Genomic DNA, 27,137 nt, shown 5'->3' with positions numbered 1-27,137 from the left:
CTCACCAATATAAATTTGTCCACAAACTCTATCGTTCACACGATGGGCTGTCCGTCTTTTTAAGAGAATCCAGCTTCATTGGTTCAAAACCATTCAAAGCGATGAAACCCTGAAAGCAAAATGAATTGGGTCAGTGATTTTTTTTTTTTTTGGTTGTTTACATCTAGCCATCCTTTAATTGCATTTTTCCAGTGCCTTCGATTCTAAGCTACCAGAGGTTATTAAATGGTTTCATTAAAAATACTATTTGTCTTGCTTTAGTCACACACCAGATCAAATTAAACAGCAGAGGACCAGAACAAATGAACCCTTTCCATCTATTCTGACACAAAGCCAAGTGTGCAAAACCAGAAGGTGATATTGTGTCATCACCGTGAAAATGTCATTTAACTTCTTTACATCTCCAAGTAGCCAGCAGAGGGACAGAACAATCAATGCCTTCAAGCAAAAAGTATTACCAACTGTTTGAGAAATATGGAATTATAAAGTGCAATTCATAAGCCCATGGTTTATAAGTGCTATTAGCATAAATGCTGACAACTGTTAATCCACTGTAACTCTGATTAACGGCCACAGTTGTCCATTAATAGAAGGCATTTTAACTTACTACTGAAATTGATTACTCAGTTAAGAATTCAATCCTAATGTTCAATAAAATTGCACTTTCTTGGCAAATGCAATATGAAATGAGGTGATGCATTAAACGGCACTCACATTTATTTTACTATACGTGGACCGACGAGGAAATACGTGGCACCATCCACGTTATCTGAACCACTTCCTGTACACACAGCTGGAGGAGAGGCGGGCGCAGAAGTGACTCCTCCTGGGACTGACAGAAAAGGCAACCACCTGGGCGGCAGGCATGTCCAGGTGTCTTTTCTGTGCCTTTCCCATGAAGGACAGACGCACTTTCAACAGTGGAGCTGCTATGCACCTGGAGAGTGGTGTTTTAAGGCCATCTTTCTCGAGTCCCTTGAGGAAGGAGAGGTACGCTTCACGGAAACGAACTGTTGCAGCCAACCCTGACCACTTCCGAGCCCACCTTACAGTCAATCAGGATTCAAATGGTAGACTATTATATTCTTTTAATGTATGAAAGGACTGTATCCAGTTTCCCAGCTGCACTTGACTTGTCAAACCACTGAAAAGAAAACCATACTCCGGCCCTCTCTCTAACATAAGGAGGGGCCAGGTTCTGACATCAGCTGGCTCCCACTTCACAGTCACGACTGAATCGACAGCACAGAAAGGGTGGCCTCTAGGGTCAGGGTACTCAGATACCCAAAGTCAAGAAGTAGTTCACTCCCCCTGTGCCCCCACGCCACCTTTCACCCCAAGCTTTCCAATTCAAGGGAGCGAGGCGGGCAGGGGAGAACGGAGACATTCCAGCCTCTAAAGTGCCAGGAAGGGAGGCACAGTCCCAAGCCTCTAATGACACATTACAGCTTCACGTTGACTAAATACCTACTGCAGCCGAGGAACCATCCTTTGGAGGCAGGGAGAGCTGACCTAGCAAACTCTCATCCACCCTTCAAAACCCTGTTCCTATCTTCTGTGACACCATCACTGCTGACTGCCAGGCTGCAACATACTCTGCCCATCTCCAAGTCTCTAAACGTTCAAACGTCCTGATCACACGTTCTTCATCTCCAGATTTCTCCATATCTGGAACACCGTGGGAAATCAAATATTGAACTAACTGCATCTGTAGAGGCATGTCTGTATCATTCTTTTAAACTAAGGTCTGAAGACAAAGGTAACGTGTTACATCTACGTAATCTTAGTGATGGGTACAGGTTCTTTCCTTGAGATAACTTCATAGTAAAATTAATTGAGCAGGGAACAGACAACTCTGCCTGTGTAGAAGGCCTTGCAGGAGGTGACACTGTACGGAATTTCAAGCCACAAATTTGGAAAAGCCTGCAGACGGCCTAAGCGAACAGTGACAGCTTATTTAGTGGATTAAGAACATTAAAAAGCTTGGAAGACTGTCAGAATCTTTAAAGTGAGTGCCCATTGTTACCTGAAGGTGGAAAGAAGTACTTAAAAAGACTGGAGCTACAGAAGGGCTAAAAATTCAAAAACACTTGTTTCAGTAGATACTTGATGACAGCAGAACGGGGAGCGGTGCCCCGCAGATTTGCCAGGGGAAATTTTCTTGGCAGGATTTCTCTAAGAACTTCCAGGAGTATACAACAAGACACAGAAGTGACTTAGCTGATTAAAATCACCAGCGCTTCTAAATCAGCCACCACAGGAACCTAAGAAGGCCGTTCCAACAAGCAACCGGGCCAGTAAAGGCCAGTCAGCTCCAAGTCGGCTGCTTCCAGCCAAGGCAAGGGGCTTCTATTTTTGTCTGTGTGGTCAACCTGGGTGCATCTAGTAAGCACCACTTGGCAGACAGCTTGCACCCATAGTCGATGATGATAAGCAGGGTGTGCACATGGGCACAGCCCCGCCCCCCACCACAGCCTGGCGGTGGGGGCGCAGACGACAGCCGCATCCAGAGCCTGGACGAGGCCACGGTCCTGGCGCTTTCATAGATGAAACTTATCATTCAGGACACATCACCTAGAAGGGTCCCCACCACCCGGAGTTTTACTTTCTTCTTATGTGAAGTCAGGCTGTGAAAATTTCCTTTCAGATCTATGCAGTTAGTAAGTCTACTTTTCTGAAACTGAATGAGACGAGCTCTGAAAAGGTCTGGGAGGGGGCCTGAGAGGCTCTGTCCTGGCTCATTTCAGGAGGACCAGTCCTGCCCCCGCTTGAACTCCTCCCTCTTTCAGAACGGCTCCTGTGCTCTGCTCTGTGCCGGGCCAGGAGGCTCTCCACCATCCAGACTGCAGGCAGAGGAGGGAGGCACACAGGCAGCGTGGCCTGGGCTCCCCAGCACCGCCCCCGCCCGCCAGTGCAGGCATCACAAAGTGCCCACTTACTTGCACTCACTCTGGTTCATTTCTTGCATCTGAAGCGTTGCTGTGCCAGTTCTTACCATCGCTCGGGGCCGGCCTGAACCCTATTTGTACTCTTTGCTCTGATGGACTCACATCTGGGTCATGTAGGCTTCAAAATGCTGTCCTCTGTCCTGCTGTGGGCAGTGGGGGGGGGCTCTTCACCTGCTGTTTCCAAGGGAAGTGCCTCGGCCTCCTCTTCCCCAGGCTGGCCAGTGAGCAAAAATGAGGCCTGGCCTGGACATTTATTAGCAGGAGAGAGGCCCTCAGGTGGCACCTGTGTGCAGAGGCAGGCAGCCCAGGCACCAGAAGAGCACCAGGCTTATCTGGAACCTGCTCACATCTTCCATGGTCCTACCCTCCCTTCACACTGAGCTCCTCTCGGATCCAGGGAGCCCCATTCACATTTACTACTTCAAAAGAAACCTGGAAAGTAGTTCACAGAATCATCCATTAGGCAATCATGAATTTCCAGCTATCGACGGCTCCTGGGAAGGGACAAAGGAGCTAGCAGAATGTCACAGAGAATAATCAATCCAGGCTCCACAGGGCCAGGTGACGAACGAACGAACACCCTGGGACCCTGCCTCCACTGAGGTGGAGCAGACGGCATCTGCACCACAGGGGAGCAGGTGAGCGGGTCCTTCCAAAGCACTGACCCGGGACGCTGGGCGCCGGGCCTGCACACGGCAAGCACGCGGATGCTAGCCCTCATCAGACTTGGCACGTGACTCCAGGACAAGTCTGTCGTCATCAGCATCTGCTGACATCAAACCCATCTCTGCCCAAACCATGAGACGAACGGTTCATATCTGGTGTGAGAGTCCAGTGCTCCTCACCAGGTCCCGGAGGGACCCACGTGCTTTGCCAGCAGCGTGGCCTCACCCTCGCCTGGGTCAGAGTCCTGCGCGAGGCTGTGCTCAGAAAAGGGACAAGGGACTGGGTGCAGACCCAGCCCGAGACTCAGCCTTCTCTCTCATAAATGTTCTCCTGGCACGGCTGCTGCTGGCCGGCCCTCTCAAGAGGGCGCCCGTTGTTATAAAATTTACAACTGAGCCACGCTGAGGTGACTCATGCCAGTCCTCCCACAGCTACAGGGCCCCACCTTGGGACACTCTGCTGCCAACAAGAGCCCCAGGGCAGGGACCAGCCTTCGGAAGGAGCCCACGGGCTGCTGCAGGAGGGATCCAGAGACACGGAACTTGAGCCTCAGCTCCAGGGCAGGCCTGGCTCCAAGGAAGCCCCCTGTCAACCCACTCACCCCTCCTGCCACAGACTCTGGCCCCTGGCACTGATCTGGGTGACGCTCTGTGATGGGGTCATGGTAAGGGCATGAGGGCATGGGAAGTGGGTACCAGGGGCTTTCCCATGCATCCACAGCGAGTACTCACAACTGTAAGTTCAAGGGTGGCGGGCAGGGAAAAACCTCAAGTAGACATGGAACCCAGAGGTCCACAGAGAAACCAAATGCCTGTCCCCTAAAATCCCATTGCTTCTGTCAGCAAGAAGTCCTTCTAGCCAGAGAGGGACACCCCTGGACAGAGCATGCCAGGCATTAATTCAGGGCCACAGGCAGCAGCTCAGGGACACCTGAGCAGCCTGGGCCCCTTCCCCTCACCCTCCTGATTCACACCTGGCCACGCTTAGCAGGTCTCCCACTATGATGCACAATGACCCCCAACAGACACAGGTTGGCATTAGGCTGGGTTGGGAGATGAGAGCTGCACATTTGGAGGCTGCTAGGGGGCAAAGACTGGCATCTCTGAGCAACAAGGGGGTTAGGAGGGGCTGGCAGCTCCTGGGATGCAGCCTTTCCCCATCCTGGCACCCCGCCAACCCCCATGTGCACGTATGATCTGCCCCTAACCAGGACCCCAGGCCGACACAGTGATGGCAGAAACCCAGATCGCCTGGGATGGTGGCCCTGGCCCCGACTCCCACCGTTCCCTCCCCATGAGTTTTATGCCTGCTCAGCCTTTAATTATTAACTCACCCCTAGAAAGATTGAGCCCATCAGGCATGAAGCAGTGTGGAGTTCTGGACTGGCTGTCACATTGGGAAAACCAAGGAAACCAGATCATCCCCCGAAGAGGGAAACACCCTCTGCACATTGGATGAGACAGAATTAACACAGCGCGATCTCAGATACCTTCACCTCAGCGCAGCCACATTATCCCTTTCCAGGCGTCGATTCCGCCTAGTGCTGCCTGATAATAAACACGCCGTGTTAATTAGCTTGGAAACAATTATCCTTTATTCAGGGGGGTAAACCCTGAAAGCTAACTCCTTCCATGTCCCTATATAGCCACACTGCTGTCAAGACAGGGTCAAACCAACATTTCATTACTACCCCCCACAACCCCGTCCAAGAGTTTCAACTTCAATAAGAATGCCCTCCAGGCAAAAACTTCACATACAGTCTTTGTAGAGAGAATGTTTATGGAAATTTTGTAATATTAAATATGTTCAGCTGGGTTTAAGTTTTAAGAACGTGAAAAGGCCCAACAGCCAAGATTTCAGAACTCTTGTCTTCAAATATAAGGACAGCCAGCGGAAAACTGCAAGGGAAGTCTTGGAACTCTGCCACTTTCTTAAGGAAAACAAAATAGGATATTTTCTCAGTGTTGTCTCAGATGTAGTCAATTAATCTGTCCATTCCTCTTCTGTCTTTCAGCTTTTTACTTCTGTGCCCTCCAGAGCCAGCAGATTTGAGATGGGCCAGGTGACCAGGAGCAGCCTGGCCTTGCAGCATTAGCTGGGCTTCAACCCCCTGGAGAAACGCTCTGTTCTCAGTGGCTCCAGTGATGGAGAAATGAACAAGGGCAAGAGGATGCCAAACTGGGCGGGGTGGGGGTGGGAGGTTGTGCTTGGAAACAACTGGAAAAATGAACACAGAAAACAAATCGCTACGCGGATGCTGCAAATCAGGCCTGACATGACGAGCCAAGTTTTGAAAGAAAAAAAAGTGGATCCACAGCAGCAGCCCCCATACACGACGTCATTCTGTGAGTTCAGGCCGCGTTCCCACTCCCCAGACTGCCCAGCTGGCCGGGGAAGTGAAGGCAGCTGGTCTGGGCAGTCTGACCCCCTGTTCACAGAAGCCTGGTTGTGTCCCCACCCCTGTGAAGCTGCCTTATTAACTCTGAAATGCCCAGAGGACTGGGAGGCACCCTCTCCGGGGGGAGGACCCCGTTAAAATCAGCCCGGCTCAAAGGGAAGTCTGGTTGCCAATGTCTCAGCCCAACGTACCGGGCAGTGGCAGTGGAAACCCACAAAGCAAATCAGAGACACGAGGAGGTGGCCCTTAGAAGCTCCAAATAGTAACTGAACCAGAAAGGCAAGGCACACGCGCCTCTAAGGGGAGGTTCTGGAACCTGCCAGGAGTGGAAGGAGAGATGGGCTGGCCAAAGAACAGAGCCCAGCTGATAGCAGCCACTAAGCAGTGGGGCATCTTGAAAGGACGCCTTGGCCTTGGTTTCGGCCCTGATAGTGCAGAGGGCACAGAAGGGGTGTTGTCTAAGTTCCTTTTCCTCAGGCTCCCCATTGACACCCTGACTGACCAAGGGCACAGGGTCAGACAGTAGGCAGAGGGTCTCCTGATGCTTAGCACAGCGACTGAAACCTGAAAGCTGACAATCTTTAACGTTAAAGCCACGGATGACAGCAAAATGTTGAAGAGTCCATGCAACAAATGCCCCACCCGCTTCAGTGGGAGGAGGACGGGGCACCTTCTCTAAAAGGCTAGATTGCAGCCCCCACTTCACTGTTCCCCTAGGGAGTCATCAGGAGTCAAGATTTACATAAAAATAAGAAACCATCTAAGATGTGGCCCCAAAAGAGAAAACAGTTGGGTTAACTCTCTCCTGATACGAACAACTATCAGGTTCTACCTACATTTATTATGATACCTGCATCTCAACAGATTATTTAGTTTAAAAAAAAATCAAAAATATTTCACAACTTAGGAAACACAGGTTAATTGGAAAAACAAATACAAAACATAGAATCCAAATCTTACATATAAAACTTAAAATATTTTTTAAACAGTGAAGTTCATTTTCTAGTGTCTACATACATGCATGAGACAGAAACAGCAAGTGTTACAGGAAGTTACTTCTCCATGCTAAGATAAATGGTGATTTTCAAAATAAGTTCTTCAGATCATAAAAATTGTGTACTACTTTCATCTTCCTATTTTCCTCCATTTTCAGCAAAGAGTAGATTTCCCCCAATCTGGAAACTGCACGGTGAAGTCATGGGGGTTCCTATGTCAGGAGAGGGAGCAGAAAGCGAGCTGCTACCTGGGTTCCCGGCCGCAGCATCACTGCAGAACGGCGCCATTTAGGAGCTAAGCCCGTAATTAACAGCTACACTACCAAGGTGGGTTTCAAAGGAAGGAAGGTGGACCCTCCATTCTCATGCAAGTTCAATGTAGAAATAGGGTATCCCTCTTGGGGAGTCCAGTGCATAAAGCCGAGTTCCAGTGGCCAATCAACCTGGGAGAATCCCAGGGGGAGCTCAAAACCCGTCCTTTCCCAGGGCCTGCAGCACTGCGGGATGAAGGCAAGGCGGACTCAGCAGGCTCCAGTCAAGTTCTTGGCCACAGACTACTAGACTGCAGACGAAATGAGCAGAGAAAGGCATAAAATGTGCATATGACCGAGTCCACAAGCCCTGAAGAATTACCCACAAGAAGAGTGACCAGCTTCAGACATCAACGCTATTGATCAGGGACGCCATGAGCAGGGCAGGAAGCTGGGGAAAATTCATTCAGCCAGGTAACAGCCCCTCAGGCCCCTGCTCCCCACAACCCTCCATGCATTGCAGACGGCACCGGCCAGGCCTGTAATTGGTTTAGTTGGTCAGCTCCACGTGCGCAGGGACGGAATGTGATCTTTAACTCGGAGAACCTGGAGACCAAGCCACAGTGAAGAGCACCAGAATGAGGCCACGAGGGGCCCTAGAAAAGCTCCCTCACCTCCAGTTCAGCTTCTGCACCGATGAACCTAGGATGTGACCGTTCTTACCTTGAAGGTGGGGCCACAGTGAGGTGACGCGTGACACCACGGCAGGTAAAGAAATCACTCAGCACCAGAAGCACTCAAATGTTTCACAAATATTTGTCAACAGTTCTACTGTTTAACAAATGCTTTCCTAGCCTGACTGGGTGAATTTGAGACTCCAGAATCCTGGGAAGAGAAAGGGCCTAAAGGAGATTAGGTTCCGTTTTATTTCAAACCAAATTTATTCCAACCTGAACCTACAAGTTCAGGGGAGATTTAAGTCTAACATGAAGCGCATCATTGCCATCACACGGACCAGCCGCTGCACCTGCACCACAAGAACGACTTTTTACTTTTTAAAATCCACCTCCAGGGCTGGGCATGTTACAGAGGACTGTACACAGATACACTCCACAAACACAAACATGAGTGAAGACCCCAAGGGTCTGACTCAAAGTAAATTCATGGGTCCAAAATATGTTTTCTTCTAGAGGCAACAAATTCTAGTCTTAAATCCCAGAGCCAGGTAAGACCTTAGAGAGGATCGCATCCAGGAACAGGGAAGCCTCCCCAGAACAGCCTGCTACGCACAACAGGACAGCCCCTTCACATCCGACCACGGTTCAGACCACCCGGGTGTGGTGGTCCCTGATACGGAAACCGCCCCCTTGTAAGAATTCATAAATGCTGGATACTGCATAATAAATGCATAATTCAGAAATGCTGTCCTCACTCATGATGCACGTGCAAATGCACACACATACATGTTTCAAACAGTGCAAATGTGCTTTCTGAAGGAACAATGGCTTGAATTTTTCACTGCAAAATTAGATTCTCAGGGCGAGTCATTTTACAGTTCTCATGGAAGCATGCCAAAGCCCCTGGGGCTTCCTTCCTCCTAAAGGGCTCATGCTCACACAGTCTTTACTTCCCTTGTGCGCCAGTCCTGAACCTCATGTGTCACTGTCATAGCAGGACTGCTAATAAAACATCAAAAATCCAATAACCTTTATCCCAAGTTCTGTCTCAGTCTATGTACGCTAAGCAAAAACACACAACACAGATGAACAAAACCCACAAGGTGAAGGGGGGCTCTTCTGCTGGTTTCTCAAACCAGCCAAGCCATCATGGCATAACCTTCTTCAAACATCACCCCACGGACATTTGCTGAGAAACAGGACAGGCTAAGCCACAGACCAGAGCTGCCTCGTTCCTCTTGACATCCAGGAAGAGTCATCCTGCAACGCTCAGGTCTCCACGACGGCTGCGCTCTTGCCCAGTGTGCTAGGCTAAGACTGGGTCAAAAATCTTTGGGATGGAATTGTCCGCATCCATAAAAAGGAACAAGCTAGTGATATGACAACCTGAATGAATTTCAAGGGGACCTGTGCTGAGTGAAAACACTTCGTACCAAAAGGATGCACAGCATCTGATTCGATTTCTGTAACATTCTTAAGGGACAAAATTACAGAGATGGAGAACAGATTAGTGGTGGTCAGGGTGAGGCACTGGGCTGGAGGCAGGACACTCCAGCTCCAGAACTTTCTCTGAGTAAGCTGGGCCTTGGAAGCCAGCCAGCCCAGTCTACAACCACGTATGTTGGCAGTGAATGTCTGGGCCGCCTGAAGTGGGCATCACTATAAATGGGCAACAAGGGAGATCCTTGGGGTGACGAACAGTTCTGTGTCTTGACCGTGGTGGTACACACTAGGACCTCCACAAGATACAATGGCATGGAAGTGAACACACACCCAACACTGAGGAAATCTCAATCCTGTCTGTGGACTGTATCAACAACAATTTCCCGGTCATGTTATTGTCACTATCATTTTGCAAGATGTCACCAGTGGGGGAAGACTAGGTAAAGGGTCTTACTTCTCTTACAACTACATATGAGTCTACGCTTACTTCAAAATAACTAGCTTAGTTACAAAAATAACAAGTAGGTTTGCCCTATTCTTTTCATTTGCCTGTTTCGCTTGGCTCATGTTGACCAGAAAACGGAGTACCTCCCTTCTTTGGTGGACCAGTGTTTGCAAGAAGGAGCCAGGCGGAGCCAAGCCTGCTGACACGGTCACTCACTCAACTGGGAACAGCTCTGGCTGCTGGAGGCCCTGGAGTCTGTCCTGCCCCAGAGCCTGGACGTAGGGCTCCCAAACCCTGACCTTCTCTTCTGGAGCTGGCAAAGATGCTTGCTACGTAAGTGCTTTCCTGGGAACGGCCATGTCGGACTGGATTCCTCTCTCCCAGCTGCTGCCAGATGCCAACGGCTCCCCGGGTCACATCAGACAGACAGCCCTGGAGAGGACAAGAGAAACCAGCCCCCAAGGCTGGTCCGTGTGGGCGAGTGGGCACACTGGCAGGGGACCCCAGGGCTCCCTGACCCCACCTGGCTCAATCCAAACTCCAGGCAGCAGGCGGGAACAGGCCAAGACCGTCCCTGGCTGACACACACGGTTGTATGCTGGGCTGGCCACCTTCCAACATCCTGCTTGCTCAGAGAAAGTTCTGGAGCTGGAGTGTCCTAGCCAATTACCAGGGCCAAGCGAGCCACCTGCCCGAAATGACCCACAAAGCTACGTTCCTGCTTTTCCAGCAGCCTGGAGGCCTTGCTGCTGCCCCAGAACTCTACACCAGCCTTTTGTGACAAAACTTAATCACCCTGTATCAACCTCAGGGCCTTTGCAGCATTCTGTCTCTGTCCTCCCTTTTAAGGAGTGCTGGCACAGTCACTCCGAGCTCTCCCTGGTACCTCCCTGCCGATTCAAAGAAGCCAAAAGGAGAAAATTACAGGAGCATCTTTGCTGCTGCACCTTTACCGTCTTCAGGGTCACACTTCTTTCAGTCCATTCAACAGGAGTCTATCCTTAACGTCTCCCAGTGACAATAATGAAAGTACCTCCCTCTCCCGAAAATGTGCCATTAGGTACAAGTGTAGCGACGAAAAATATTTCAATCCTAATACTATTTTTTCAGATTCCCTAAAGCCTTCAATAGCCATTTACTCAAAAAGCTGAATTGCCTTCAAATCACCGACATTGCCCCGCTTCAAAGCTGATAAAGAAATAACCAGCGACTCTTCCACGGGAATAAAAATTACATTCTACATAAATTAAATATATAATTTGATTAAACATGTTTATGTCTTTGTGATGACATTTAAAATAGAAGTAATCATTTTCTCTCTTAAAAGAGAAACTCTTTCAAATATAATTCGAAGCTGTCAAACCTGTCTCCTGCTACAGATCTTTTAAATGTCACGTACCTTCCAAAGGGGACGGCAGTTTCCTTTTAAATATGCAATTCCAAACAGTGCGTTCTGAATCAAGCACGTATTAAAATACACCGCTGGCATTTATCCTGATTACGTATCGCCCTCTCCTCTTGCTCCTGAGGCATGTGCTGGGGGAGCTGCAGCACCCAAGCCCGCTCGCCCCACACTCCAGAGTGGTTCGAGCCACCATGCTGGCTGCAAGCACAGGGCCCAACACCAAGTCACACCCCTAAACGCCTTAAGGGGGCAAAGGTATTCTCTTGTGATTCCTACAGTGGCCCTCCCAGATATCTTGTTGAACTCTGTGTAACCAATTTTGGCATCGCATCAACGGCCCAATTGTAAGACAGTGTTAATCAGATGCAAAGAAAACCCAGGACTCATTCTCCCAAGTCAATGACCTACATATTCAATTGCTTATTCTCCAACTCAGTGGCAAACACCATGCTATATTTAAACACAGAGCACAGATAGCTCTTTCTTCCGAAACGCTTAAGACATACAGATAAGCCTTATACTCGAGGCCTCCTCTTCTCAACTTTATGGAATGCAAACCTTGTCAACATCAACTGTTTGGGGAACTCTGATGAGAACAGTATGGTCCGTGTCTCCATTGTTTTAAGAAGGTACCAAGGATACGACATAATAATAAGAAAAAAACAAACAACCCAATCCAAAAATGGGCAGAAGACCTAAACAAGCAATTCTCGAAGGAAAAAATACAAATGATCAATAGGCACATGAAAAAATGCTCAGTATCACTAATTATCAAAGAAATGCAAATCAAAACCATAATGAGGTATCACCTCACACCAGTCAGAATGGCCATTATTCAAAAGTCCACAAATGACAAATGCTGGACAGGCTGTGGAGAAAAGGGAACCCTCCTACACTGCTGGTGGGAATGCAGTTTGGTGCAGCCACTGTGGAAAACAGTATGGAGATTTCTCAAAAGACTAGGAATAGACTTGTCATATGACCCAGGAATCCCGCTCCTAGGCTTATATCCAGAAGGAACCCTACTTCAAAAAGACACCTGCACCCCAATGTTCAAAGCAGCACTATTTACAATAGCCAAGACATAGAAACAGCCTAAATGTCCATGAATAGATGACTGGATAAAGAAGATGTGGTATATTTATACAATGGAATACTATTCAGCCATAAAAAAGACAACATAACGCCATTTGCAGCAACATGGATGTCCCTGGAGAATGTCATTCTAAGTGAAGTAAGCCAGAAAGAGAAAGAAAAATACCATATGAGATCACTCATATGTTTAAATAAATAAATAAATAAATAAATAAATAAATAAATAAATAAATAAATAAATACATACAAACAGAAACAGACTCAGACATAGAACACAAACTTGTTGCCAAGGGGGTGGGAGGTGGGAAGGGACAGACTGGGATTTCAGAATTTGTAGATACTCACAGGCATATGTAGAACAGATAAACAAGATTATACTGTATAGCACAGGGAAATACATACAAGATCTTGTGGTAGCTCACAGCAAAAAAAAAAAAAAAACAACAATGTGACAATGAATATATGTATGTTCATGTATAACTGAAAAATTGTGCTCTACACTAGAATTTGACAAAACATTGTCAAATGACTATAACTCAATAAAAAAAGTTAAAAAAAAAAAAGGTACCAAGAGTCATTTTTGTAAAAAGCAAAGGTAAGCAGCCTCTCCACTGGAACGCAAGCAGAGTGAAGCCTGACTCCCTAGCACCTGACAAACTTCAAGTGCTCGCAGGGAAAATGGACCAAATGACTTCAAGTCAGTTAAGTGTGGGTAAGGAGCATGTAGCACACCAAGTGTCCAAAGGAGATGCAAGTGCTCCTTAACTGCTCAGCCTCAGTACACCAAGTCATCTCAGAGCCAGCAGAGATGACAGCAAAGGAGCAGAGAGCTCTCAGAGGCTAAGACTGGGGGAGAGGGGCTTTCCACTGCCAGTTCTCTTTGTATCTCACCCAAATTTGATGAAGTAGGGGCAAGTCAGACCCCCACCGCCAACGAATGCCAGAGGAAAATCCTAGGAACATCTGAAGAAGCATCAAGGCAAGGTCTGGGGAGACCAAGCAGGAGACGCCCGACCCAGCCCAACACTGCCACTCTTTCTGGAGAAGGGGAGCTGCACTTGGCAGAGCAGGAGGTAAGGAGAGGCCAGGACCATGCCCGCACAACTTGGGGAAGCCTTGTAGGTAAGACTGCAGTGCAGCGGCAGCCTGGGAGAGGGCCGGGGTGGGTGGGACACACTTCACAACCGAAGCCCAGATCCAAGCCAGAGCTGGGCAACCTCAGTTGCAACACCTTCCTCCTTGTCCAACCATGCGACCTTAGGCAAGTCACCTCGCTCCTAGGAAACCAACTTCACATGGGGACGGGAGAGAAATGCTACCCAGGGACACCGCGATTCTGTAACTCAAGTTCTAACTCCATTTCAAACAGGCACTCATGAGACGTGAAGCCAATTCTCAAGTCACCAGGGCTTGAAAGAAAACAAGACTGTGGGAAAAGAAGCGTTATGAAGTGAACTTTTTCTTTGAATTCAGGTAAATTCCCTTCCTGGGGGGGGGCAAACTCCATCCCCACTGTATGGATGAGAAGGACCAGTAAATACCACCCATGAGCCCAGATCTGACCTGCGGCACCAACGGTGAAGCCAGAGAGCATGAATGAGCCAACATGTGTAGTGGGGCCAGGCGTGTCCCTCTGCAGAACGTTCTTGCTCCTTCTTGGCCACACTGGCCCTTCTGCTCGGTTCCCGCACTCCCAGCCTCCTCCCAAGAGGAGGTGATGCCACATGTATTTCCATCTCCTCACACTTGGGGTCCACAGACATGACCAGCCTAGCCACCACCCCTCGATGCTTTTAAAGTCTTGCTATCAAGCTTATTGAGGCCAATATATGTATAAACACATGTGCATATCTACACACACACACACACACACACACACACACACAGAGACATCCAGAGGAGCTGGTGTCGGCTCCTGGAGGTTAAAGGCAACAGCCCTTTCTCAGCTGCCACCTATACCCCAAGCCCACATCACTCTACCTGCTCCATTCTGATTCTACACCAACCGAGAGGCATACTCTTGCCTTCCGGGAATTCCAACAAGGAACAGGAACAGAACCCCAAGTGCTAGAGAAGCAGGCTGTGGAAGAGGTGACTGCAACTGTGTCTAAACTCCCATTCAGATGCTCCCAGATCAGCTTCTTCTGTCAGCCTCTCCAAGGGGCTCCACACGCACCTCACCACCCGCCTTCTAGACACTTCCTCTCTACGTCCCACCTACCCTGAAAACTCAGCTTACCCACAAGCATGGACATCACCGCCTTAGCCCTGGGAGTCCCTGACTCCAGCCAGAACAAACCCAGGCCCTGCCCTGACTTAAGTTCCCAATACTGGAACCAACCGAGCCTGAGAGGCCAGCAAACAGTCCCAGTGCTACTCGCACACATCAGTTCCTGGGCAGGAAGTAAAACTCGAAACTTCGTCTCTAAAACACCCATCAAACACCCAGCTTTGGAAGAGAGAAAAGACCCAGTCCAATTCAACTGGCCTAGTCCTTCGAGTATTTTAAATTCCATCCCAAATCAAATGGTATCGTTAGAAGGGCCCCTCACAGAACAGCTTCCCCTAAACTGCCCCTCAGCACCGTGCTTCTGGCTTCCTGGGGGAACACAGGCACCGGTCAGACACTTGTTGCTTGGTTGGTGGCAGGACCCTGTCTCCTGTAGCCCCTGTAATGAAGCATTTCTCTTTACAATCAGCTTAAGGACACACACTGTCTCTCTAAACTTAGAGAAAGAGAGCTGTTCACAGCCAATTGTCCTGAAATTTGTGGTTGCTCTATGTCCTTTTTCCTTTTTCTTTTTAAAATTTCTTTATTTTAAAATTTTTTTTAAAGATGGAGGTAATCAGATTTATTTGTACTGGGGATTGAACCCAGGACCTCAGGCATGCTAAGCACGTGCTCTACCACTGAGCTATACCCTCCTGTCTTCTTTTCTTTTTAAAAAATGTTGTCTGTCCCCAATCTCACCCCCTCTTACAGCATCCCTTTTTGGTGTCCTCAAAGTGCTCTCTTGAAAGAGAGGATATAAATAAGTAAAATGGAATCCACCCATGAGGACACATCAGTAGCCCTTTAAACCACGTTTCCGGAAGCCCTGGCCCTAAAGAGACTTGGAGAAGCTGGCAGAAGCCTCCTCGAGGCCAGGGAGGCCAGCGCAACCAGACCACCTGGTTCCCGGCTGGCCCAGCTCACGGGGTGCCCTTCTGCAGGGAGCTGTGTGGAACACCCGCTGGGCCAGTGTCCTCACACTGAAACAACTAGAAGTGCACGTGCTATCAGGTAAGTATCAGCGGGCTCCGAAGTCAGCTTGTCAGTTGTGAATGAAAAACGCGGGCACAGATGTTAAAAAGAACCAGGAAAACACCAGGAGCCAAAAGTCCTCCCTGTCCTGTGTCACTGGAGCGCATACACGGTATTTGGGCATTGGGGGAGAAGGGAGAGGCATGGCCCAGGAAAAATCAACGAGTGTTCTGAATCTCCAAAGAAAGCCAAGAGAAGCAGGCCCCCTCTAAATAAAGAGGGCACGGTTCCTTTTCCCAGAGCAGGTAAACTTTACAGCCCACTGTGCCCAGCGGAGCAAATGGAGAGACTTGGCATCTGTCTTGCAGGTGGAGGGAGCCGGGAGAGGAGGGTGCCCGCTACCCGCTATTCACCCCCTCCCCACTGTCTACCCTCAAGCAGAAAGCCAACATGCTGCTTAGTGGTTTAAACAATAGCTCCCTCTACCATACACGATTGGTAGCAGTGTCAACCTTTGTAACTGCTTAACTGAGCAAACACCTACTGTATGACCCAGCAATTCCATTTCCAGGAATTTACCCAAGAGAAATGAAAGTGTATGTCTAAAAGAAGACATGCACAAGAATGGCTCCCTGCAGCTTTATTCAGAATAGCCAGATGCTGGGAACAGCCCAAGTTTCTGTCAACAGGTGAATGGGTAAACTCACTGTGGTGTCTTCCTGCAACGGCACACTACACAGCAGGTAAAAAGGAACACGCAACTGATCCAGGCCAACACACCCCCAAATCTCAAAAGCATTACGGTGAATTTATAAAGCTTTTACCAGGTGGTATATGTGGTATAATACACACGTGCGTAATATTGCACATGTACACATGCATGCAGGTATACTGTGTACACATGTACACCATATGTATATCGTGTGGTATATTAAATGTTAATCATAAAAGTTAACTATGTGGGGGTGGGGGGGTTGCCTGAGACACCAGAGAGCTAAAAATGGGGACTGCCTGGAAAGGGGCATGAGGGAACTTTCTGGAGTGCTGGCATGTTCTGTATCTTGCTAGGGTGTGTTCCTTTGGCGCAAAAGACTGGCATGCCTAGGTTAATGCATTTCATTTCACCTCATGCCCCCACTCCCACCCCTTAACACCTCTTCCAAGTTCTATCTCAAAGGAAAACAAAACTAAAGGAAGCACAAAAAGTCAACTTCAGTAATGAGATGCGTGCTGGAGGACTCAGGGGAGGAACGGAGTGAGGTCTGAAGGCCACTGAGAAACGCTCCAAGCCTTGGAGGACAGGGTGTGTGTGTGTGTGTGTGTGTGTGTGTGTGTGTGTGTGTGTGTGTGTGTGTGTGTGTGTGTGTGTGTGTGTGTGTGTGTGTGTGTGTGTGTGTGTGTGTGTGTGTGTGTGTGTGTGTGTGTGTGTGTGTGTGTGTGTGTGTGTGTGTGTGTGTGTGTGTGTGTGTGTGTGTGTGTTTTCACTGCCACTGAGAAACGCTCTGAGCCTTGGAGGGCGGGGTGTGTGTGTGTTTTCACTGCAAAACCACGCCAGCTGGGGACCCGTTACTCATCCATCCACAGAACAACAAGGACCACAGCAACACCTGTGTGGCCAGAGCTATTTCCCTACCAAGAGCTGAGCTCCCAGAGGCCCAGGTGTGCCATCATTCCAAGTCAAAGTGTGTCAGCAGCGTGCGTCCAAGAAATGCCCACTCTGGCCGTGAACACTTCTGTGAATTCAAGGAGGCCCAGGACGTGTTGAGGATTATTTGTATCAATGCAGGCTGATAACAGGAGGTCCCTGCGTAGTCAGAGTAAACCCCCAGGGCAGTCACACTTGCATCCTGCACGTTCCAGTGCTTCCAAATAGGTGAAAAAAAAACCAAAAACAAAAACAAAAAACAAACCCAAGAGCATCCTTTTGACCACAAATAGCTCCCAAAGAGCAAACTGATCACACAGGCCCATCTGGAAACACGCTGCTAAATACCACGTGACTTTCAACACGGATGCCATTAGATGCTGCATCCCAGCAAAGCTGGACTTCTCATTTTAAAGTTGGGTTCCCAGTGCAGGTCACACAGGGGCTGCGCCCACCAGCCTCACATATCACCCAAGTATGAAGTACAGAAAACACACACAACTTCCCAGTGAAAATCCAGCACGCAGATGCCCAGAAAGGTCAACGGGCATCTACTCCACTTCCATTATGCCTACTTCGCCCAGGTGGGCGGGGGAGCTATAATAAAAGCATGTTTAAGAGTCACTGTGCTCTAAGACCAGAGTAACAGGACCGTAACCCTCGACAGAATCCCAGGTCTCCGATCTGGGCAGGTCCTGGAATTCCTGGGCACAGTCCCTCCGGCCTACTTTATTTTGCGTTACTTTGGGCTCTCCAAAACAGAGGCCAAGACAAGATCAGTAAGAGACTGTGCAAGAGACTTCCTGGGGAGCACGAAAAGGAAGCCAGAGGGAGACACGGGTCCGACTCCTGCAGAGGAGATGGGGAAGGAGGAGAAATCTTCACCCATAATGCAGTTCGAGGCCAGAGGGGAATCTTTGGGCCAAGTGGGCAGGCTGTTGGGAGGAGACCCAAGTCTTGAAGGAATAGCCTGGCATCCCCACCATGCTCAGGCCCTGGCCAGGAGCAGCCCATGGCGGTGCAGGCTCCATGAATGTGGAGCTGGATTCCAAGTCTGGAATGCGGTTGGGACCACCAGCCAATCACATGCCCAAAAGGAGCAGATCAGAGTGGTACCTTTTCACGGCTAACGCACCATGCCAGGTCACAGCTACACTTTTAGGACCCAAGACTTGCCCCTGAGCTTCTCCAAAGATTGACGATCAGACTTTCAGGGCCACCTGGCTGCATCCAAAGCATTTAGGCAGATGTCATTTGCAGGTGGGAGACAGAGATGCCCGCCCTCAGGAAGGCTCCCCCACAAACAAGGGCAGGGAGGGAGATGGGCTCTCCAAGACTTAGTGAATAAATGGACACAGCAGATGGAGATGTGAAAGCTGTGACCCTGGGGCTGGGGACCAGGAGAAGGGGCCACCTGCTCACTGAAGCAGGGTGTGGGGCAGGGGCTGGTCTGGACTGATGATCAAGTTAATCAGCCACCTAAACTCACTGGATCAGGTGTGTTAACACGACCTGCTTCAAAAAGCAAACCCCAAACTGAGTATTAGCTCCACACAATACAAGCTTATTTCTCTGTCACAAAAAGATCCGTGTTCCTGAGGAGAGGGCAACTTTTCACTTGGAGATTCAGGGGCCCAGGATTCTGAATATTCTCTGCTGGACTTTCCACAGCTGGCAGCCGAGGCAAGGAAAACTAAATAAAGCACACTTTTTTCTCAGCTGCTTCTGCCAGGGAGTGGCACCTATTCCCATCAGTGTTCCACTGGCAAGGACTGCCCTGGGGTCTCCGGTGGACGCCCGGGTGGCGGCTGGGCAGCCAGTGCAGCACTAAGTCCCCATCAGCGTGGAAGGAGGCACAGGGCTTCAGTGGACATCGTCTCCACCCACTTACTCCCCGACTCAGTCTCAGGACAGGCTTATTTTGGAAACAGCATAGGCCCCTGGGTCTCTCTGAACACAATAATCCAGGGTTACCTGACCACTGGACCAAATCTGAAATGAGACGTCAACAGCTCTGGAAACGCATCTGTTAAGTTCCCTTGTTGCCACCCAGTGTGTATGGCATGAAGGTGGAAATCTGGTCACAACTGGCCTCTCACCGATCACCTTAAAAAGTTGAGCTTCTGTCCTTTTATTGGAAAATGCCAACTCCAAAAAGTTAAAAGTTTGCAAAACCCTTTCATGTCCATCAAGTCCAAGATACTTTAGACCCAGCATTATCTTATGAGCCATTAAGAAAGAAAGAGAAAAAAATACCCTCAATTAAACTATGCCCTATGATCAATTTTATGACAGAACTCAATCCCAGAGATGTTAACATGCGGAAAACCAATGAAATAACAGTGCTTTTGTTGAAGTCTTCCAAAAGCCTTTTTTAAAAAACAGCCCACGGGAATTGCAATTTCACAGATAGGGAGCCCAGCCCAGGGTAGGGTGACTTGCCAGAGGTCACCCAGCTGGTGAGGGACAGAGCTGGGAGAGGGGAGTTTCCAACCAGCTTGAATCAGCACCTGGATCTGGATCAAGATTCCAACATGTTCGAAACTCTCAAACGACCAATCCAAGTTCCAAGAGCCTCACATCCATACAGATTCTCCTTCAAACGGTAAATCAAGCATCTTGGATACAATATTCTTATAAATGCATTTGAATTAAAAAAAAAACCTCCACGAAATGTGAGTTTTCATCTGCATAACACTTTACCAACAAATTCCACGACATTCAAGTGAGAACAGATGATGTACTGAAATATCAAAAACAAGAATCCGATTTGGTAAACAGTTGAGCACTATTTTCACATCATCCTAATGAATTTAGTTTCAATGAACACAAATCAGCAAACACTCTGAAAATCGTAATGGTATGGTGCAAAATGATGCTTTGAGTGACAGCCCCAGAAAATAAACTCTTTTCAGCAAGCTACAGACCACAAGACGAGAAAAATCAGAACGGGTGAGTTGATTCAAAGGGTCCTCCTATGGCCCATGGATCTGCACTTGGCCCTGGGCTTGCGTCCTATACAAAGCTCCTTGGACTGAGTGAAGCAGCAAGGAGGGGAGCTCTGTGCCCCTGGATCCTGCTCAGACTGCCAGGTACAATCTGACAACAGGTGCCTGGTGTGTGCCAATACCTGGACAACAGGTGGGGCAGCACCCACAAAGACGACACACTGATTTCTGGTCAAATTCTGGCCCAGGGCAGGCTCCCACCTCTATTCATCTCAATACAGTCCTTGGCCTCACGTGAAGGCTGCCAGGAAATATCTGGGTGCTTGGGAAGTGCCTGGGGATGGCAGGATACAGGCCAGGGTGTGCCCAGACTCTTCCAGAGCCTTGCTTATATGCCCACCCATCCTCTAATCTGTCTCAATGCTGTCATCACTCTGACAGTGGTACCCAAGTTAAATCACGGCAGTGAGTGTACTACTTTGTTTAAAAAAAAAAAAAGTATGCAATGACAAGGAGGCAGGGACATCTCTCCCGAGGTCTGGGCAGTCACTGCACCTGAGCCTTGCATTTTCTGTCTGAAAACCAAGGCTGTTATTTGGAGGCTGCAATTAGAACACATTGGAACACGACTGTAAACTATAAATCACTATAAAAACACTGGACTGGTCTTTTGAAATGTTTTTGCCTTGGAAATAATAAACCAAAATTAACAGAGTTGTTTTTAGAAAGAATTCCAAAGTCTAGTAACTTCCTTAAAATCCAGCCGTGCCCATCTCTCGATTCCTCCCTGTACTCGTCCTCATCCCCGAGCCTCACGTGGGGACATGCTTAGCTGAACTGAGTGTCCAACAAGCACTTCCTGGCCGTGGCCCCAAGACTGAAGTAGCTTTCTCTTTTCCACAGGCAATGAAGTTTGGTTTCAAAAAGAAAGGCACGTGAAGGCATTTAAGATGACACCTGAATGATGTTGAAGAAATCAAAGACTACAGGTGAGATTTGAAAAGCATGTGACCAGAAGGAAGGAAGGAGAGCATTCAGAGCCACATCCTGGGGCTCCCACTCGCCACGTGTGCGAAGCCTAAGGGGGCGCCCAGTGACCAAACCTATACGGCCCAGCTCCTCAGCCCACCACCTCTTTTCATTCCGACAGCTGCTCCAAGTAACTGTGATTGCTCGCAGCCCGTGGGTGGGGAGACTGAGGCTCTGGGCTTTAGCCCAGAGTCCACAGCAGTGAAAGCAGATTCACACGAGCCCGAGTGCTCCGGGGGGAAGCCACCTGTAACCTCAGAAGAAGCCAACAGGGCAGGAGGGTTTCAGCAAAATGGGACCAAGCTTCCAGACAGACCCCCTGCTTCCTGCCACCCCCTTAACCCATGTGGGCAGAGGGGGGCGGATGGCACGGTTCTAGCTCTGAGCTCAGGGAACATCGGGCAACCCGGGCAGGGACTGGGGGATCTGCTGGGGCCCACGACCCTCCTGGTCCCATCGCCGGCTGGGGACTCCTCAACGAGGGAGGATGGCCATGCTCCTGAGGAAGAGGAGTGACAGAAAAGGGCTTGGCCGGAGAACTGTGATGCCTGCCACAGCAGCCCCAGATGTCTGGCTCCGTAGAGCAAGGAGACACAACCGTGAATGCTGGCGAAGCAACACCCCCTCCCCCGCAGCATCTCCGCACCTGCTCAAGGAGGGATTCAGCCAACAGAGTGGGAGGTGGGCCTCCTCCAACCCAAACCTCCCCAACCTGGAGTCTAGGCAGGCTAACCCCTCCTCCTCCGCCGCCTCCACCCACAGCTGAGCCCTCTCAGCCCAGCCTGCCGGTCCGGTCAGCTTCCCCGGCCCCCCACCCCCCATTAAGCCCCCATGTGTTCCTCCCTGTACCCAGTCACCCAGGATCTGACTTGTGGTTTTAGACTCTCAAACTCTTTCCCATTCATAGTTAAGAGGCAGCAGCTGGAGAGCACCCCACACAGAGGGCCCTGGGACACCCCCAACCCTCTTGGCTCCACTAAATGAGACCCTTTCCTTGGCCCAGGTATCACAGGTATTTACTTCCTCAGATCTGGGGGCACCACACCCCTCATCTGCCCTCCCCCAGGACCTCCCACAAAAGCCCAATGACTGTCAGCAAGACAACTCCTGGAAACTCCTCCTGGGTTTCCTTTATTCCCCCTTCAGCAACCCCCCCCCCGCGCCCCAGCACCCCTGGCCCCTCTCTCCCTCCTGTCCTGACAAATTCACAGAACACATCCCTCATGAAGCCTTTGTAGGCCAAGAGAATCCCATGCAGGGGCTCTCAATGATGTTAGGTCCTAGACTCCCAGGAGACACTGCCGAGAGCTGGACTCTGTCCCTATAAAGCACACCTCACTCTCGCCCTCATCTCGTGCCGTTTCTGGGGCTCCCCCCATCCCCCAGGCACGGAGCCCAGAGAAGTCCAAGGCCTGGCTCAGGCCCTCCAGCTCTGTTTCCTAGGCAACAGCCACTCTCTCCTTGCAGCCCCACACTGACCAAGGCGGGAAGATTCTGCCGCTCCTGGAGTTTCTTCTCAAGGGACAGGAGACGCCAGCTTTCCTTATTTACGGGCAGGAGGGGCCCTGAGGTGGATGGCTCCCCGGCTCCTCCCATCTGTCCCACTCTCTCCCCACTCACAGGCAACTGTCCTGCAGAACCGATTCCACTTTCACTCCAGGAAAGCCTGGCAAAGGAAATGACGCAGCCCCCCAGAACCTCACCTGTGGGTGGGAAACCAGGCCACGCGGGCCTGCTGCTCATGACACCCCTTGGAGAGCGGCCCTGGGTCAGCGGGCGCCCGCCCTGCAGCAGAGGCGGGCTGCCTTGTCAGACAGGTGTTCGTGGGGCTGGGCCTCCGAGGAAGCCTCTCTCGGGCCTGCCCCCAGTCTGCGGGGCAGGGAAGTGAGGACTTGCCTGATTCTCTGGGCTTTCGCCTTCCAGCCCCCGGGCAGAAGGGCCAAGTGGCCTCAGCTGTGGGCTGCAGGCCGGGCAGGGTTCCCTACCTGATTGTCCATTAGAATCATCTGGGAGCTTTTAAAACTCCCAGACGGGCTCCACCCCAAGGCCACTGACTCAGAACCTCCGCGGGTGGGGCTGGGCTTAGGTCTCCTGTTAAAGCTCCCCCAGGCGATCTCAGGGCGAGGCAGGGAAGGGAAAGATGGGGCTGGAGGGATCTCTCTGTGGCAGGAAGAGCTGGAGGGAGCCCCCAGCCCACCTCCTTCAAGAGGCCTTCCCAGACCTCCCCGGATGGGACCCCAGCTCCCAGTGCTGGGACCACTGCACCCCGCCCCCTGCCCGGCTGCCCTGGGTGCCCAGGGCCCTCTGGTTGTGTGGTCCGCTCCTTGCAGGCAGCACCCGGTCAGGCTTGTTCGGGCCGCCACCCTAGGGCCCGCACAGCATTGGCCACGCTGTTCTACCATCCCCCGCAAGGCATGCCCAAAGGTCTACTCAGGTCTGCCGGCTTGGTGCACCCATCAGAGAGGGAGAAGGCACCGTGGAGGAAGAAGGGGGGACAAGGAGAAAGACCCAAGGAGCCCACCCTTGTGGGAATCATGCCCTCAGCACCTTCCAAGCCTCCCAGCTTAGGTCCCACCTACTCCTGCCCCACCCCACCCCCTACCTCCTCCGGGGGAACAAATCCACAGCACAAACCCACAGCGCACACCTACCACACGCCAGGGGCTGAGAACTCGGACCGCACAGTCTGTTACAAGACACCATCCAAAATGCTGACTATTAACCCCCCCAAAATAGCGTCACTAGGCCACGGACATCTAGGGACAGAGACATAAAACACATTCTCCCAAAATGGTAACAGGGTGTCTCAGCGGTGGTGCTGCCTGCAGCCTGGAAGGAGCCAGGAGTGACTTCAAACGGGCTCTGGGCAGGGGAAGGGAGGGGGCAGCTACAGCCAGGAGGGGACAGGTCACCAAGCTTTCCCCACCCAAATCTCAGCACTGACATCACCACCAGGAAATGAGATGTTTATTTATTATGAGGTCTCCTGTTCCTGCTTATTCTTTACCTAAAAATAAAAATTTCCCATCTGGGTCTTCACATATCAGTGTTGCCAAAAATCACAATTCACCAAAATATTGAAAGCACCACAATTTCAGAGAAGGGGTTTAAAAAGGGACAGGAAGAAAAGTCTTAGAGGAAAAGTTCAGTTTGACCAGATGGGGCTTGCTCTTTCCAAAGAGCTACACCGTGGGCCTGCAGGGACCAGTGTCCCTTCTGGGGGCAGCAGTGATGACCAAACACAGGGCAGGGTCTTGGGAACACAGGCCTGGTTTCCCAAGGGGCCTGTGAATCCTGGCAGACTCGTGGGCCCAACACCCACCGCCCCCCAGATCCCTGCCAGACCGCAGCCGGCTCTCTTCAAGGATGGGGTCCAGCGCACACAGTATCAAGGGTCAGACTTTATCTTTTAAACGCACAATGTGCTCGAGCCAAAAACAAAACAAAAAGCCTTTCCAAGATGCTTTCCAAATTCCAGAAACACACTGGGCTGGAAAAAAACGGAGCCTGTTTCCTCTTATTTTTTAATCTTACATCGGCTAGGTTTACAATAAAAGAGAATAACCTATTTATTTGCTTACCTTACTTGGAAAGACAATAAACTGGAAAGGCTTCATAAATCTCACAGGGAATTCCTTTAAACAAGGACTGTCAGCAAAAATCCGTAAATAACCCTCTGCTGGTCTCCAGCAATCACCTCCACCACACACTCTTTTTCCTTCCTGCTTTTGTACTAATCTTCTAGCAAACAAATCAAATCAAGCACTAAAACGTTTTTATTCTTATTGAGGTGAGGCTCAGAAAACATCCGGGCGTCCACCGGGGCTGTGGCCTCAGAGAAGAATCAGATGCAGAGAAGGCCCCTGGGGACCACAAGAGGGAGACCTCTGCACCCCCAAAACCTGCCACCCTGCTCTCACTGTTCACAAAACCGGGGCTGGCAATCGGCTTCACAAACAGAGCCAGGGACGTAGCACTAATTCGATCTGGAGCAAACCCGGAGCCTGGGCAGTGTCCTGTCCAGGTGAGGGACAGGTTCTCAGGTCTCCTCCCACCTGGGCTTGCCCGGTGTCTAAGACAGTGCCTCGGTTCACCTCGCTCCCTTGTAATCCCAGTGTCCTGAGGTTTCCGGATGCTGGTCAAGTCCACTCCAACCGTGCCGACCCAGTTGAAGGAAGACAGCTCGGAGCTTCGGGATGTCCAGAGTAAACCCAGGCCTCGTCCAGGAGGCCCTGTTCCTACCACGTTAACTTGACTTGCGAGGCAACCGTTGGATGGAGCTGATTGAAACGACCTTAGGCAGCCTAGACACAGCAGAAGATGGACAGTCTCACACTGAGGTTTCAAGGACTGTGCTAAAAATAAGTTTAAATAAGAGGCAGGAGGCTCGTGGATAATCAAATGTGCAAGACTTGGCAGAGCTGCCGTAATCAATTTACATATCAGGAAAGGATAATTACCATAACCAAAGGGAAAATTTCTCCAAGCTGAAAGGTTAAAAAAGAGAGAGAGACCAGTAAACCACTACCCACACATAAACAAAAATGTATGTTGTCAGAAAGGACGGGGAGCCCAAGACCCGACAGCTTCCGGAGCCTTGAAACTTCACTCCAAGACCTTGATTCTTGGGTGTGAGATGCAAGACTTACGAAACCCAAACAGACTTGTGCCCGTCCGGAGAGTCACTCAGTAGCTTAGCTGTGCAAAGGAATGGGCTTTTGATTCAAGTCCCACTGAGGTTCCCCTGCAGCAGCTGTCACCAAAGAGCTGTGTTCCTGCAAGACACTGAGCTGCCCAGAGCCTGGTGCGCTGAAGAGCCTCCAGCCTTTGAGAGGCACGTTCGCTGTTTCTATTAAGGACGCACCAAATGCATTTGTTTCTTATCTTCTCCCTCCTGGCACATTCCTGTCTCAAGAAAAAGTAGCTATATTATTATTTACCCACCACATTAACATATTTCTAATATTCCTGAATGAAGGCAAAGGCCCTTCTTAACTGGCTCCCTTGAAACAGTCATCATTTGAACACCTGAAGCAGGTCCTCGCTGAGGCCAGCTGGGCCCGGGCACACACAGCAAGCTGCTCACCCCACGGGCACAACAGTGGCTGCCCACTCCCTTCACTCCAAGTCCACTGGAATCTCAGGATCCACCCAAGGGAAGCGGCTTACCGCCTGTTGCCTGAGTTAACCTGTGTTGTTACCCTGTGGAGACAGGACTGGAGCCCAAGGAGGGCACTGGGGAGGCAACTGAAGGACACCGCAGGCCCTGGGGCAGCAGAGAAGCACGGTCCTACTGTGTTCACAGCTGCTCCACGGGGCCAGGTGGCTGCTAACTGGGGGAAAAGGTCCATGGGTGACTTTTACTGCTGTGGATGGTAACACTGAAAATGCTTGCCGAGCCCTTCAGGACATAAAACACTATCTTCCCTTCTGTTTCAGTAAACTCTAGCATTCAACTTTTCCCATAATAAATTCCAGTGTTCGGGCAGCTTCTTCCCCGCCTGGGAAGGACTGGGAGTAACTGCCGTCTCAGGCGGTCGTGAGCGTTTGAGTCCCAGAACCTCCTGGCGGCTGTGTCCTGCAGGCTCTCCAGGCCAGGAGGCCCTCCCGTCAGTGGCGGTGCTCCATCCCTCCCATCCCCAAGTAAGAACTGCCAGGGAGTGAAGGTCACACACAGAATAGCTCAGGGTCCCAAAATGCGAATTCAAACAGCTCTTGTCCCGCTGGCCCCTGGCGCCTTTGGGTCGCCTTTCAGCTACTAACCCAGGGCTCCAATCTCCGTGCACCTGGAAGCCCCTCAAATCCTCTAAGCACAGGGCCAGGTCTCCACTGCACTCACAGCACGGCAGTTCACAGACCACCCCAAAGAGGCGAAGGACGCTTAGCCAGGAATTTCAAGAATCAAGGTCACGTTTAGTCTGAGCTCAGAGGCATCAAAGGGTTTCCTA

At 50.4% G+C, this 27,137-nt stretch overlaps 1 protein-coding gene across 4 annotated transcripts in view; it reads right to left on the bottom strand.

Moving 5' to 3' along the window:
* Positions 1 to 27,137, bottom strand: part of CTBP2 (C-terminal binding protein 2) — a 152,460-nt gene that overhangs the window by 104,703 nt on the left and 20,620 nt on the right. For 3 of the 4 annotated variants that reach the window (XM_074373418.1, XM_074373419.1, XM_074373421.1), the window contains one exon: positions 6 to 109. The gene's annotated coding sequence lies outside the window, so the exon portion shown is untranslated. Of the gene's footprint in view, positions 1 to 5; positions 110 to 714; positions 976 to 27,137 lie in introns of all 4 variants that reach the window. The other variant, XM_074373420.1, reaches the window with a different exon arrangement.

This window comes from Camelus bactrianus, chromosome 11, assembly GCF_048773025.1.
Source record: "Camelus bactrianus isolate YW-2024 breed Bactrian camel chromosome 11, ASM4877302v1, whole genome shotgun sequence".
In the NCBI taxonomy this organism is placed as follows: Eukaryota; Metazoa; Chordata; class Mammalia; order Artiodactyla; family Camelidae; genus Camelus; species Camelus bactrianus.
The sequence above is the reverse complement of the archived record's forward strand: the minus strand, read 5'-3'. Positions and strand labels throughout refer to the sequence as shown.